Here is a 12,547-nt window from a genome sequence, read left to right as displayed (position 1 = left end):
TTAGATTCTCAAATCATGATCCTGAGGTCTCAGCCTTCTGAGTAGCTAGGATTACAGGTATGAGCCCCCGGAACCCTGCTTTGGTTTGTGTTCTATATCCTCCTGAATTACAGCTACATAGGAACATTGCTTCCTCAGTATATATGTGAAGGCGTGTGTATGTTACTGTGCAGAATTAAGCAGTGTAAGCTCTTTCTATAGTTAAGATGGGATGGAAAATGTGATTGGCCCCATCTGAGGTGGATCTGATATGGATGCTTCAGTCTGAGGATCAGGAGAGAAATGGGCAAAGCCATCCAAAATGAAAACACAGTTCTATTGCTGTTGTGAGCCTTGCTTTGGGGGTTCTCATTACAAAACTGTATTCTGCCAAGCTCCCCATTCTGTATGACAACTGCTAAGCCAAAGTGGCAGTACTACCCCACCGCTCTTACTCCATGGGCCAAGCTGCTAACATGTGTGCTTATTACAATGGGGACATATAAGAGGCAAGGTGCCCAGTGCAAAAGAGGCTGGCACTGTTATTGGCAGTTCTTGCTCAAGCTTGAGTGCACCGGAAATCATGTCTGCCAGAAAAGGCTTCTGTGTTCTTTGGCCAAGCAAGGAGGCTTTGGATCCCTTCCCCTTCACTACACTAAGTTGCTGAAAGGGCAGTGTGATTTTAATAACAAAAATGAGAAACAGGAAGAGGGCATAGGTGCACAAGGAATGAACCCAGTCTGTTCTGCCCCCTTCCCGTGTCAGATGCCAACACATTTCTAGGTCAAGTGACTTAGAGTAGAGATACCACCGAGAAGCGGAAATGGAGAAATACAAAATAAATTCCTGTAAGAGACCATTTGAAGTGCATGAGGTCAGGGACAGGCAATTTCTGGTGAGGATAGATAGCTACTGTTGCATAAATTAGCGGGCAGACCTCAGCTCTTGTGTGTGTGTGTGTGTGTGTGTGTGTGTGTGTGTGTGTGTACACGCATATATGTGAATGCACAGCCATGTCCAGAAATCCTGCACACCAGTTTCCATAGCCTAGAAAAGTGAATTGATAGAGAGCTTAAAAGCCAATCTTCATTTTGTATTGCTTGAAATTATTTTCATGAAAATAAATTAGCCTTTGATTCTGATAGTGGCAGATGGGGTTGTTCATATTAACTGTCCCAGAGAGGAGAACTAGAAATGCTGACAAAATATAAAATACAATGCTCAAAGGCATCAGAAAGCTGAAAGGTTGCTAAAGAACTCCACAAATGTCAGAAGAAGGTCAACTGTCAGAAGAACCCATGGTGTTCAAGTAAGTTTAGGAATCTATTTTTCTCCAGGACTGTGAGATTCCTCAGCCGTGGTAGTACTCAGCTTTGGTCAGAGGCAGATGGGGCATGGCAAAGAACCCTGAAAAGTTCATGCTGAAAAATGTGAAAGGACCCCTCCATACTTGCAGCTTTGGTCCTGACATCTGCAAGGATTGTGCAGATAAAATACACTTCCTTAACCTTTGCCAGGTATTTTGCACATATGAAGTAGTCTCAGGCAGTATAAACATGTACCATGTTTCCTTAGATATAAGAAATGAGGGCCGGGAGTTTGGCGTAGTGGTTAAAGTGCTTGCCTAGCATGCATGAAGACCCGGGTTCGATTCCTCGGTACCACATACATAGAAAAAAGCCGGAAGTGGTGCTGAGGCTCCAGTGGTAGAGCTCTAGCCTTGAGAAAGTCCAAGGACAGTGCTCAGGCCCTGAGCTCAAGCCCAGGACTGGCAAAAAAAAAAAAAAAAGAAAGAAATGAATATAATGTAATTCTACTTTCCCTATGTCTTTTGAGTTACTGCAGTCATATTTTACTGCAACAATTTTCCCCCTTTTTTAGTATGGGTGCTGAGTCTTGAAGTCAGGGGCTTCTGAGTTTATAACCACATTGCTTGCTCATAGCTGTTGCTCTACCATTGAGTCATATCTCCAGCCCAGGTTTTGTTGGTTGATTCGAGACGATATCCCTCAGACTTTTCTTCCTGGCTGGCTCTGAACCTTGATCCTCCAGGTCTTAGCCTTCTGCGTAGATATGAACCACTGGTGCTCAGCTACTGCTAAAACCTTGCTACAAACCTTTCTTTTCTTTTCTCCTCATTTTTCAATTTATTTCTCTTTGTAAGCCTTCCTTTTTGTAAAAAAAAAAAAATCATTTTGCCTCCTCTTTCTTCTCCTTCCTAATCTGTTGGCCTAATTTCTTCTTCCTTCTTCTTAACTTCAGCCATTAATTTCAAGGGCTATCCCCAAACCCTTTGCTGGCCTGGCAAGTGCAGAAGGGCCTGGGAAGATTTATAGCTTTTAGGTGATTTTTTTCTCTCTCTTTCTTTTGTGATACTGATGGTTAAACTTAAAGACTTGTCTTTGCTAGGCAGTGATCTACCATTTAAACCACACTCTCAGCCTATTTTACTTTATTTTTCAAATAGAGCCCTTCATTTGTGCTCAAGCCAGCTTAGACTGTAATGCTAATATTAACATTTCCCATAAAGCATGGATGACATACACATACTACCACACTCAATTTATTGGCTAAAGTGGAAGTCTTGCTGGTCTTGAACAGTAATCCTCCCCCACCTCTGCCACCTGTGCTTGGCTCTATGTTTGCTCTTAATACAATTTGATTCTAAGTTAACATTATCTAATTTTTAATAATGATTGTGTTTAATAATCAACTGTGAGATTCCTAAGAATCCCAAGAATGCCTAAGAATTCAATAATTAACTTTTAGAAGCTAGTATGGGGCTGGCTCTAGTGTATTGTGAGACAAGAAGCTCACAATAAGCATAATCGGGAGAAAAATTGTAATTCTACAACAACTTAATGGCTCAGTTTTTACAGATGGAATAGATTCTGCTGCAATATGCCAAGTTCAGCTATAAAAAGGGGTTGTCCAGCTCGCAACTCAAAAGCACGGGCCGAGGGGTGTGTCTACTTGTCTGGGTTACTGAACTCCAGGCAGTGACTGCAACTTCTTTCTGCAGCTCTGTCTTTGTAGTCATGGAAGTGCAATCCTACCTCTGGGGGAAATGAGACTAAGTAGGGAAAATTGGAATAGACAAAAGCAGATGTGGAGGTACATAATCCCAGCTATGTGGGAAGCATGGTGTAGGCTTGCTAAGGTGAAAGTATGAGACACTAGCTGAAAATTTAAAGCAAAACCAACTGGGAATATGGTTCAAGTGACAGAGCACCTATCTAACAATTCAAATCCCAGTGTTATGTCTGTCTCTGTCTGTCTGTCTGTCTGTCTATCTGTATGTCTCTCTCTCATACACACACACACACACACACACACACACACACACACACACACACACACACATTGAAAGAGATTCCAGGAAAGCCAATTAAGACCCCAGGTGCTCTCATTTCTGTAAATATTTACATGTGTTTATGGTAGCTGTCTTCATTATAATGCTCTCCCATAAGGGTTTCACCTGCTGTTTAAAGCAGTTAAAACACTCTACACCATAGGAAAAATCACTTCTGTCATTTAAATGAGGGATTTAGAAGTATTTGAGCTTGTCCTCAATGTATGCCATTTTAGGGCCATAGAGCCACTTTTCTGTGAAGTTACTAGGTCAGTCACAGAAGTTGCACTTGTGGATTCCCTGGGGTCAGGGTCTCTGGGGGAGGGGAACTGAAACTTCTCAGGTTTCCCTGAGTGGAACAAAGTTGTGTGACAAAGTTGTCAAGGTGTTCCAGGGGAGCTTGGGTTGGAAAATGGGCTCAACAGGAGAGTGCTAGCTACTTAAAGTAAATATTTACTTAAGTGAATGGGAAAGTAGATAAAGCATCCAGCTTAGACATTTTTCTCAGTGTACAAAACTCTTTGAAGTGATTGGTTTGTTCTCCTCTGGTCTTTAGACTAACTGCTTTGTTTTCTTATGGTTTTTCCTTCTAAAGTCTGGGATGAACTAAGCAAACAATGCTTAGGGATAGAAAATGGCCCTGTGATTGTAATGCCACACTAGACCAAGCAGTGCCAGCACCCAAGTGGATCAGACACAGATTTTGATTCCTTTTCCCTAAACACCATCTTACGATTCCTTTATGATTCCAAGAATTTCTTAAGCCAGACCTCACATTTGTGCATGTGTATGGTTTTATTTGTTTGTTTGGTGGGGGGTTTGAACTCTGGGCCTGGGTGCTCCCTGAGCTTTTCTGCTCAAGGCTACCGCCCTACCCCCTTGAGTCACAGTGCCACTTCTGGTTTTCTAGTTGTTAATTGGAAATAAGAGTCTCATGGTTTTTAGTGCCTGGGCTGGCTTTGAACCACAATCCTCAGATCTCAGGCTCCTGGGTAGCTAGGATTACAGGTGTGAGTCACTGCGCCTGGCATGTGTATATTTTCTATGGCATTGTGTGGTGCATTTGATTCCATGTGTGGATTGGTGTGTGTTGTGTATAGATGGTACATATTTATGTATTACATGCCTCGTATGTTCTATATGCTGCATTGTGTGTAATATGTGTGTCCTATAATACATATGTTGCATTTTGCCTATGATAGATGTATGGTACCTGATATATGCTGTGTACTATTATGTGTGGTGTGTGTAATATGCTGGCTGGAATCCTTTGCTCTGCCCAAATACAAGTTGTGATTAGGAAGGAGTGGCTCTTGTAGTAGTTACAGAACTAGGATCTTAAGTGCTGAAGATTTAGGGGATGGGCAGACAGATGCATGGACTTACACTTCCTTAAATTGAGAACTAGAAGTTTGAGGCTCTAGGCTCTTGGGGCCAGAGACTTACGGCTCAGATATTCCAGTTAGAGGCTTATTTTGCTGGGCTTTACCAGCAGCTCTGCCTTCAGTGGTGAATGTAATTCTCAGCTTTTAGCAACACTTAAGGACAGTGGTAGTAACCCCGCTAGGGTTACAGCTCTCAAACCTTGCTTATCAGGAACCACCGCTCTTTTATTTTTTCGAGTTGTAATATTTTATTTGCTACTTGCTATCACATTTTTACTTTTAGAACATTTTGACTAAATCACATTGCCTTCACATGGGCTATTGCCAATAGTTCCCTATTTCCTTTTTTCTTCTACCCTAGATCTCATTCATGTATTTTCAGCGTGTTGTCACGAATGTTATTGTTTGCATATTGGTCGTATCAGTTTGCTCCCTTGCTCAATACTCCTAATGTCTTTCAGCTTTGCAGAGGAAAAGCCAGTTCTGAACGTTCAAGTGTTTTCTACTGTCTGATCACCCATTCCCTTGCCCTCTCTGCCTTTCTCTTCTCTTCTACTTTTCTTCACACACACACTGACTCCCTTCCATGTCTCCTAACCACACGAAGCAAATGCTCAATATTTTAACCTACTATTTCTTCCACTCAGTCTTGGCTTTCTCCAAATATGTGTGTCTCCTACAGTGGAGCTGAGAGTAGAGTCAATGAGTATGAGAGATGGCACAGAGTAACAGAGTGAATTCCAGAGCAGACAGAATTTTCAGAGTTGGAAACTCAACAATAGTGTCAGATTCAAGCCTTTTGCTGAGAAGGACTGGAAACCTGAGACAGAATAGGGATGCTTGGGCTGAAACATATTTTAAAAAAAAAAATTGAACTCAGAATTTGTGCTTGCTTCAGAAGTGGTATCCCCAGTCCTTTTTTCTTTAAGCTTGCTTTTCAAATAAGTTCCCGTGGTTTTACTTTTGCCATGACTGGCCTCTGACCATAATCATTCCACCTCTACTTAGGGAGCTCTAGGAACTATAAACATAAACCACCTTACCTGGCTTGCTTTTGAAGTACCTTTTGTATAGGCTGGCTTTGAACTACAAGCCTTCAAACATTTCTTCCTGAGTAGATGAGATTACATATATGCAACACTACATCTAGCCTCCAAATTTTGAATCCTTAAATTCCCCTGGATCTTCTGGACCCATGAAAGTGATACGGCTGCCCCTTTTAAAGGTCAGAATTCTCCCTGCATGAAGACAGTTCAAAGGAGTTTGACATAAACAGTGACAAGCACCTTTCTTGATGATTTTCACTAATGTCTACTGAATGTCATAATCTAAGTAAAGTAAACCTGGCAAGAAAAGTGGTAAAATTACAATGGGAGAAATACTGCTCCAAAAGAGCTGCAGAATCTAGACAGTGAGAAATTACAGAATCCAAACAAGGAAATATGAGACAGATGCAGAGGCAGATTCAGAGAAATACTTCTTTCCCCCAATTTTACTAGAACTTTAATGGGTTATAAGTGATAGAGCATTGCTTCATTTACTGTCAAGTTTCTCCTCCCTTCCTTCTAATCACCCAGAAAACAGTTGCACTTAACAAGTTATCTTTGATATTATCAGCTTTTCTTCTTCCATTTTTTTAATTGTTGGGATAATATAGAGGGGTTACAGTTACATTTGTCAGGTAGTAGGTGCATTACTTCTCACGCATTGATACCCCCTTCTCATGTTTTTGTTCCCACTTCCCTTCCCCCACCCCCTCCCAATTATCTTTTTCTCCCTCCCCTTTCCTATTTCAAATAAACAAATAAATGTATATACAATATACCAAGTAACAAAGTCAGATACAGTAATAATATGAGATTAACCAAAGGGCAAAAAAGGGAAGAGAAATAACATAGTACATTAAGAACAACAATCGAAAAAGGAGCAAGATGGTGCCGAAACAATAGGAACCCAGCCTAGCTCTCTCCCTCAAAAAAAGAGAATCAGGGAATCCTACGAGCCAACTGTCTTAAGAAATCAACAACTACAAATTCAAGAAGCAATGGAGAAATATAATTAAAGTCATATATGACAAGCCTACAACCAGTATTATACTGAATGGAGAAAGACTGGAACCATTTACCTTAAAATCAGGAACTAGACAGGGATGCCCACTGTCTCCACTTCTCTTCAGAACCCTTAGCCAGAGCAATAAGGAAAGAGAAGGACATCAAAGGGATCCACATAGGGAAAGAAAAAATTAAACTATCCCTATTCACAGATAACATGATCCTCTACCTGAGTGACCCAATAAGCTCCATTCCCAAACTCCTAGAATTAATAAACCACTTTAGCAAAGTGTTAAGATACAAAATTAATGGGCAAAAGTCAGTAGCTATCTTGTACACCAACAATACACAAACAGAGGGCGAAATCAAGAAAATGATCTCATTTGCAATAGCCCCCCAAAATAAAATACTTAGGAATTAACTTAACCAAAGATGTAAAGGAATTATTTAATGAAAACTATAAAAGCCTACTGAAAGAAATTAAAGAGGACACCAGGAAATGGAAAGACATCCCATATTCATGTGTAGGGAGAACCAAAATAGTGAAAATGGCCATACTGCCAAAATTGATATACAAATTCAATGCAATCCCCATCAAAATCCCAAAGACATTCCTTACTGAAATAGAAGATATAATCCAAAGGTTCGTATGGAACAGGAAAAGACCTAGAATAGCCAAAACAATTCTAGGCAAAAAGAGCAATGCAGGTGGTATTACAATACCAGGCTCCAAACTCTACTATAGAGCCATAATAACAAAAACAGCATGGTATTGGCACAAAAATAGATCAGAAGATCAGCGGAACAGAATAGAAGATCCAGAAATAAAACCACATACCTGTAGTCAATTTGTATTTGACAAAGGAGCCAAAGATATACAGTGGAACAAACACAGCCTATTCAATTATTGGTGCTGGCAAAACTGGGCAGCCACATGCAGAAAACTAAAAATTGACCCTAGCCTTTTGCCATGCACAAGCATTAACTCAAAATGGATCAAAGACCTCAATGTCAGACCAGAAACCATGAAACTGCTACATGATAGAGCAGGAGAGACACTGGAACTCATAGGCACAGGCAAAAACTTCCTGAACAGAATCCCAGGGTCACAACAGATTGGAGAGAGACTCGATAAATGGGACTACCTAAAAATAAAAGTTTCTTCACAGATAAAAGCATAGCCATTAAAGTAGAGAGACAGCCAACCAACTGGGAAAAGATATTTACCAGTAATACATCAGACAAATGCTTAATATCCAGTATCTACAGGGAACTCAAGAAACTAATCCCCCCCAAACCCAACAAACCAATCACTAAATGGGCAAGGGAACTAAAGAGAGACTTATCAAAAGAAGAGGTTAAAATGGCAGAAAGGCATATGAGAAAATGCTCATCATCCATTGTCATAAAGGAAATGCAAATAAAAACAACCCTAAGATACCACCTTACCCCAAGAATGGCCAAGATTTTGAACTCAGACAATGACAGATGCTGGCAGGGTTGTGGAGAAAGAGGAATCCTACTACACTGCTGGTGGGATTGTAAGCAAGTTCAGCCACTTTGGAAAGCAGTGTGGAGGTTTCTTAAAGAACTGAAAATAGATCTTCCCTACGATCCTGCCATACCACTCCTGGGCATCTATCCTGGACAATATAACCCAGGATATGATAAGGACACCTGCTCAGCTATGTTCATCTCTGCACTATTCACAATAGCCAGGCGATGGAAACAATCCAGATGCCCTACTGCAGATGAATGGATACAGAAAATGTGGTATACACACACACACACACACACACACACACACACACACACACACACAATGGAATTCTACATAGCCAACAGACAAGATAAAAATAATGGCATTCTCAGGGAAGTGGATGAATCTAGAGTGAATCATGTTGAGGGAGACAAGTCAAGACCTAAGGAACAAAAGGCCCATGGTATCCTTGATATGTGGCTATTGGATCCAAACAGTGCAAGAGCGAGGACTCAATATTTGTGTACCCAATGCTATAGACATGGTATTGGAAATATAAACACAACTACATAGACATAAAAATTCATGACTCTATAGACATAATGTTTAATTAGACTAATATGTATCTATGACATACAAACCCTCAGCCTAATTTTAATTCTGTTCTAAAAGCTAAGTGCCAATTATTGTATATAGAGATTCCCTTCTTGAATACTTATTTGTTAAACATGTCATTTGAAATATGATGTAAAAATCAATGTTAATAAACTCTTTAATAAAAAAGAACAATAATCACACAAGATAAAGCTCTTATTTCCATATCCTAGAGATCCTTTCATTTAGTCTCATCCTATATGACCTTATGTACCTAGGTTTTGAGCTATTGTAATCCTCTGCTAGGAGAGTCCTAGATGTGTACTATTACAAATGAGGGAAACCATGGAGTCTGTGTTCCTTTGGGTCTGGCTTACTTTACTTAATACGATTTTTTCCCAAGTCTTCCATTTCCTTACGAATGGGGCGATGTCATTCTTTCTGATGGCAGCACAGAATTCCATTGTGTATAAGTACCACATCTTCTTCATCCAACCATCTACTGAGGGGCATCTGGGTTGAGGAACCATCACTCTAACAACTAGAGTCACAGCCCTTGAGTCTTGGATATTAGGATCTTTCTCCCTTAAAGTGAATAGCGGGTCACACTTGAGTCACTCATCCACTGGGGCCTGGCAGTGTCCTGAAACTTTCAGCAGCCTTCAGTTTGTGCCTTCAATTCTTGACCGCTTTCCCCATGCTTCCACTGTTATGTCACATTTCTGCTCGTGGCTACTCTCTGGAGCTCTACAGTGTCTCTCTTGCCACCCTTGCTGCTACTGTCATTTCAGCAGGTGCTGTTGCCAAGGGCTCTGCTGCTCTTGTGTCCCTTCCTCAGGCTTCCAGTTCAGCTTGCTTTACATAGCATAAAAATATTTTTAAAAAATAGCTCCAGGAATAGAAGTCTTTCCTTGGACACATCACCAGAGGGGGAGTACAGGGAGGTAGCTCCCAATTAGCTGATAAAGTTGAGCAGCCTGTTTATATTAAAGCTATAAGGGGATATGCTAGGGTAGTTGCAACAATCATGGCTTGATGATGGGCTTTGAGGGGAAATAATCTCCCTTGCCCCAGCCTAGAGTGAGACTATGCCACAGGATCACCTAGAGTTCCCTGCGGCTTGATTTGCTTAGAGTGCTGCCTTCCAAGGTCTGTGCAGGTTCTCTGGAGTGGCAATGACTGGAGTATGGCTTTTGCCATGGTTGTGGTCTCAGTAGTCACTGGGGCGACATCACTGTCCATATCAGCCAGTCTGCCATGAGTGTCGTCCACGTAATTTCCAGCAAAATGGCTGTTTGGCTGATAGTTCAAGGGTGACAGGCATAAGGGAAAAGTCCTGTCCAATGGCCAGCTCTTGACAGGAGGCATTAAAGGCTGTTTATAAGAAAGTATTACTCAAAGCTCAGTAGAGGTCGAACAATTCTAAGAACGTTTATTTATTTGTTTATTTGTTTACTTTGACAGAACTGGAGTTTGAACTCAGTTCTGTACTTGCTAGGCAGGTGTTCTACCATGTGAGATATAAGGTCATCCTCCAAGAGTATTTACCAGTAGTTAACAGTGCCTAATTTCTGCCCCAGATCCCTAGGGAGAGGTATGTATGTATGTATGTATGCATGTATGCATGCATGCAGTGAATGTGTGCTATGTATGTACCGTGTGTAATATGGAGTTAAGTCCTGAGCTCACTGAAGAGATGATACTGCATTAATCACGGGAGTGGAGCAATTTCAAAGGATAAGAAGAGTGCCATTGAGTCACTGAGTTAGTGGGGAAAGGTGTCCATGGTCAATCAGTATTTGGAACAGGATGAGGCCTCTGAGAGGCTGGTGTAGAATGTCCCCAAGAGAAATGCCATCCATCCTCCCACACTTAGAATATGGCCCAGCACGAGGAGACTGAGGCCATACAGGGTCTACAATCAGTCATGCTTCTGGGGAAAAGCTGCCATGTCTGGAAAGTCTTAACTCTTCTAGATTCATTGTATTCTGGGGAGGGAAACTTAATTCTGACAGCCTTGTGCCATGATAGTTCAGAAGTGCATTTAGGTGGATCTGGAGAAAATTAAGCAGCCTCTTGCATGTCTTAGAAGTGAGTTTTAGCACAACATTTTTATGTGCCCTTCATTAGCCACACATTCTGACCCTTTCTCCACTCTACCCAACTATATCACCCTGAGTGAGGGCCCAGAACATGAAATTGCTCTCTTCCTTCTTTGTTCCTTGTTTTTTTGTTGTTGTTAGAAGGGTTATTATCAACAAACTCAAGTTCATTGGAACCCCAATAGTTGTTTGAAACCGTACTCTTACAGGAAGATGTCCCCATCAAGAAGTGGTTTGTGTGCATTTGTGAGTTTAACCCTTCATCCAGGAGGCGGGGTCTTCAGAGAGGAGGAACAGAATTGCCAGCTGATTCCCATCCCAGCATAAGCGTGGACAGGGACCCTAAACAACCAAGATGTTCATGTTCATTTCGAGTGAATGTTTGTATATGAAGCATATATAAACAAAAGAAGATGCCCCCCCCCCCAAGAAGCTAGATGCTGAGCAGAGAATGTGAGCTTTCCTTCTGGGCTTCGCTTAGTCTATGCTAAGGCACTTACTTCTGAGAATTGTCAGTGTTTACATTTTTCTTCATTTCTATATTTAAACATGAAAGAAATATTTGTCAGAAGTACATACTTTTGGCTTATCTTTCATCTTTATTTGATTTTTTGTACACAGATAAATAACAATGTTTTCCATAAGATCTTTTCTTTCATTTTTTTTGTTCCTTGCTTTTATGCTGAACCTTTCCCTATATCAGGCTTAGTTACCTATTAATTATTTTTTTCTCTCATCTGATAGTTTCTATGGTTTGGATAAATATAAAATTAGTTTTATTTTGGTGTTGGTAAAATAAGTCTGAATTTAAGCAGGCAGCTTTCTTTCTCCTAAATACATAGTGAATATTCAACACTTTGCTGAAATAGTCATTCCTTCTTTATTTGTATAGTCTGATTCTCTTTTCTTGTGAAGACAGCATTTTTTGATTTATAATTCACACACCATAAAACTGACCCAATTTAAAGGTAATATTCAGTAATTTTTAGCCAACATTGATCATGCAGACATCATCACAATCCATTTTTTGAACATTCCCATCTTTTTCTTTTTTTTTTTTTTTTTTTTCTTTTTGCCAGTCCTGGGCTTGACCTCAGGGCCTGAGCACTGTCCTTGGACTTTCTCAAGGCTAGAGCTCTACCACTTGAGCCTCAGCACCACTTCCGGCTTTTTTCTATGTATGTGGTACCAAGGAATCGAACCCGGGTCTTCATGCATGCTAGGCAAGCACTTTAACCACTAGGCCAAACTCCCGGCCCCTCCCATCTTTTTCATATCACACTCTATGTACATTTATCAGAAAACCTTGATACTTCCTCTTCTACCACCCACCCCCCACTCTAGTTAACACTTCAGAGAAATACTGGTCTGCTGTCACTATGGATCTACTCTTTCTGAAATTTCTTCTATTTTTTCTTTCTTTTTTTGCCAGTCCTGGGGCATGAACTCAGGGCCTGAGCACTGTCCTTGGGCTTTTTCCTCAAAGCTAGTTCTCCGCCACCTGAGCATCACTTCTGGCTTTTCAATGTATGTGGAACAGAGTAATCAAACCCAGGTCTTCATGCATTCTAGGCAAGCACTCTACCACTAGGCCAAACTCCTGG

The sequence above is a fragment of the Megascapheus bottae genome, chromosome 3 (assembly GCF_031878675.1).
Source record: "Megascapheus bottae isolate mThoBot1 chromosome 3, mThoBot2.hap1, whole genome shotgun sequence".
In the NCBI taxonomy this organism is placed as follows: Eukaryota; Metazoa; Chordata; class Mammalia; order Rodentia; family Geomyidae; genus Megascapheus; species Megascapheus bottae.
Note: the sequence above shows the minus strand (reverse complement) of the source record.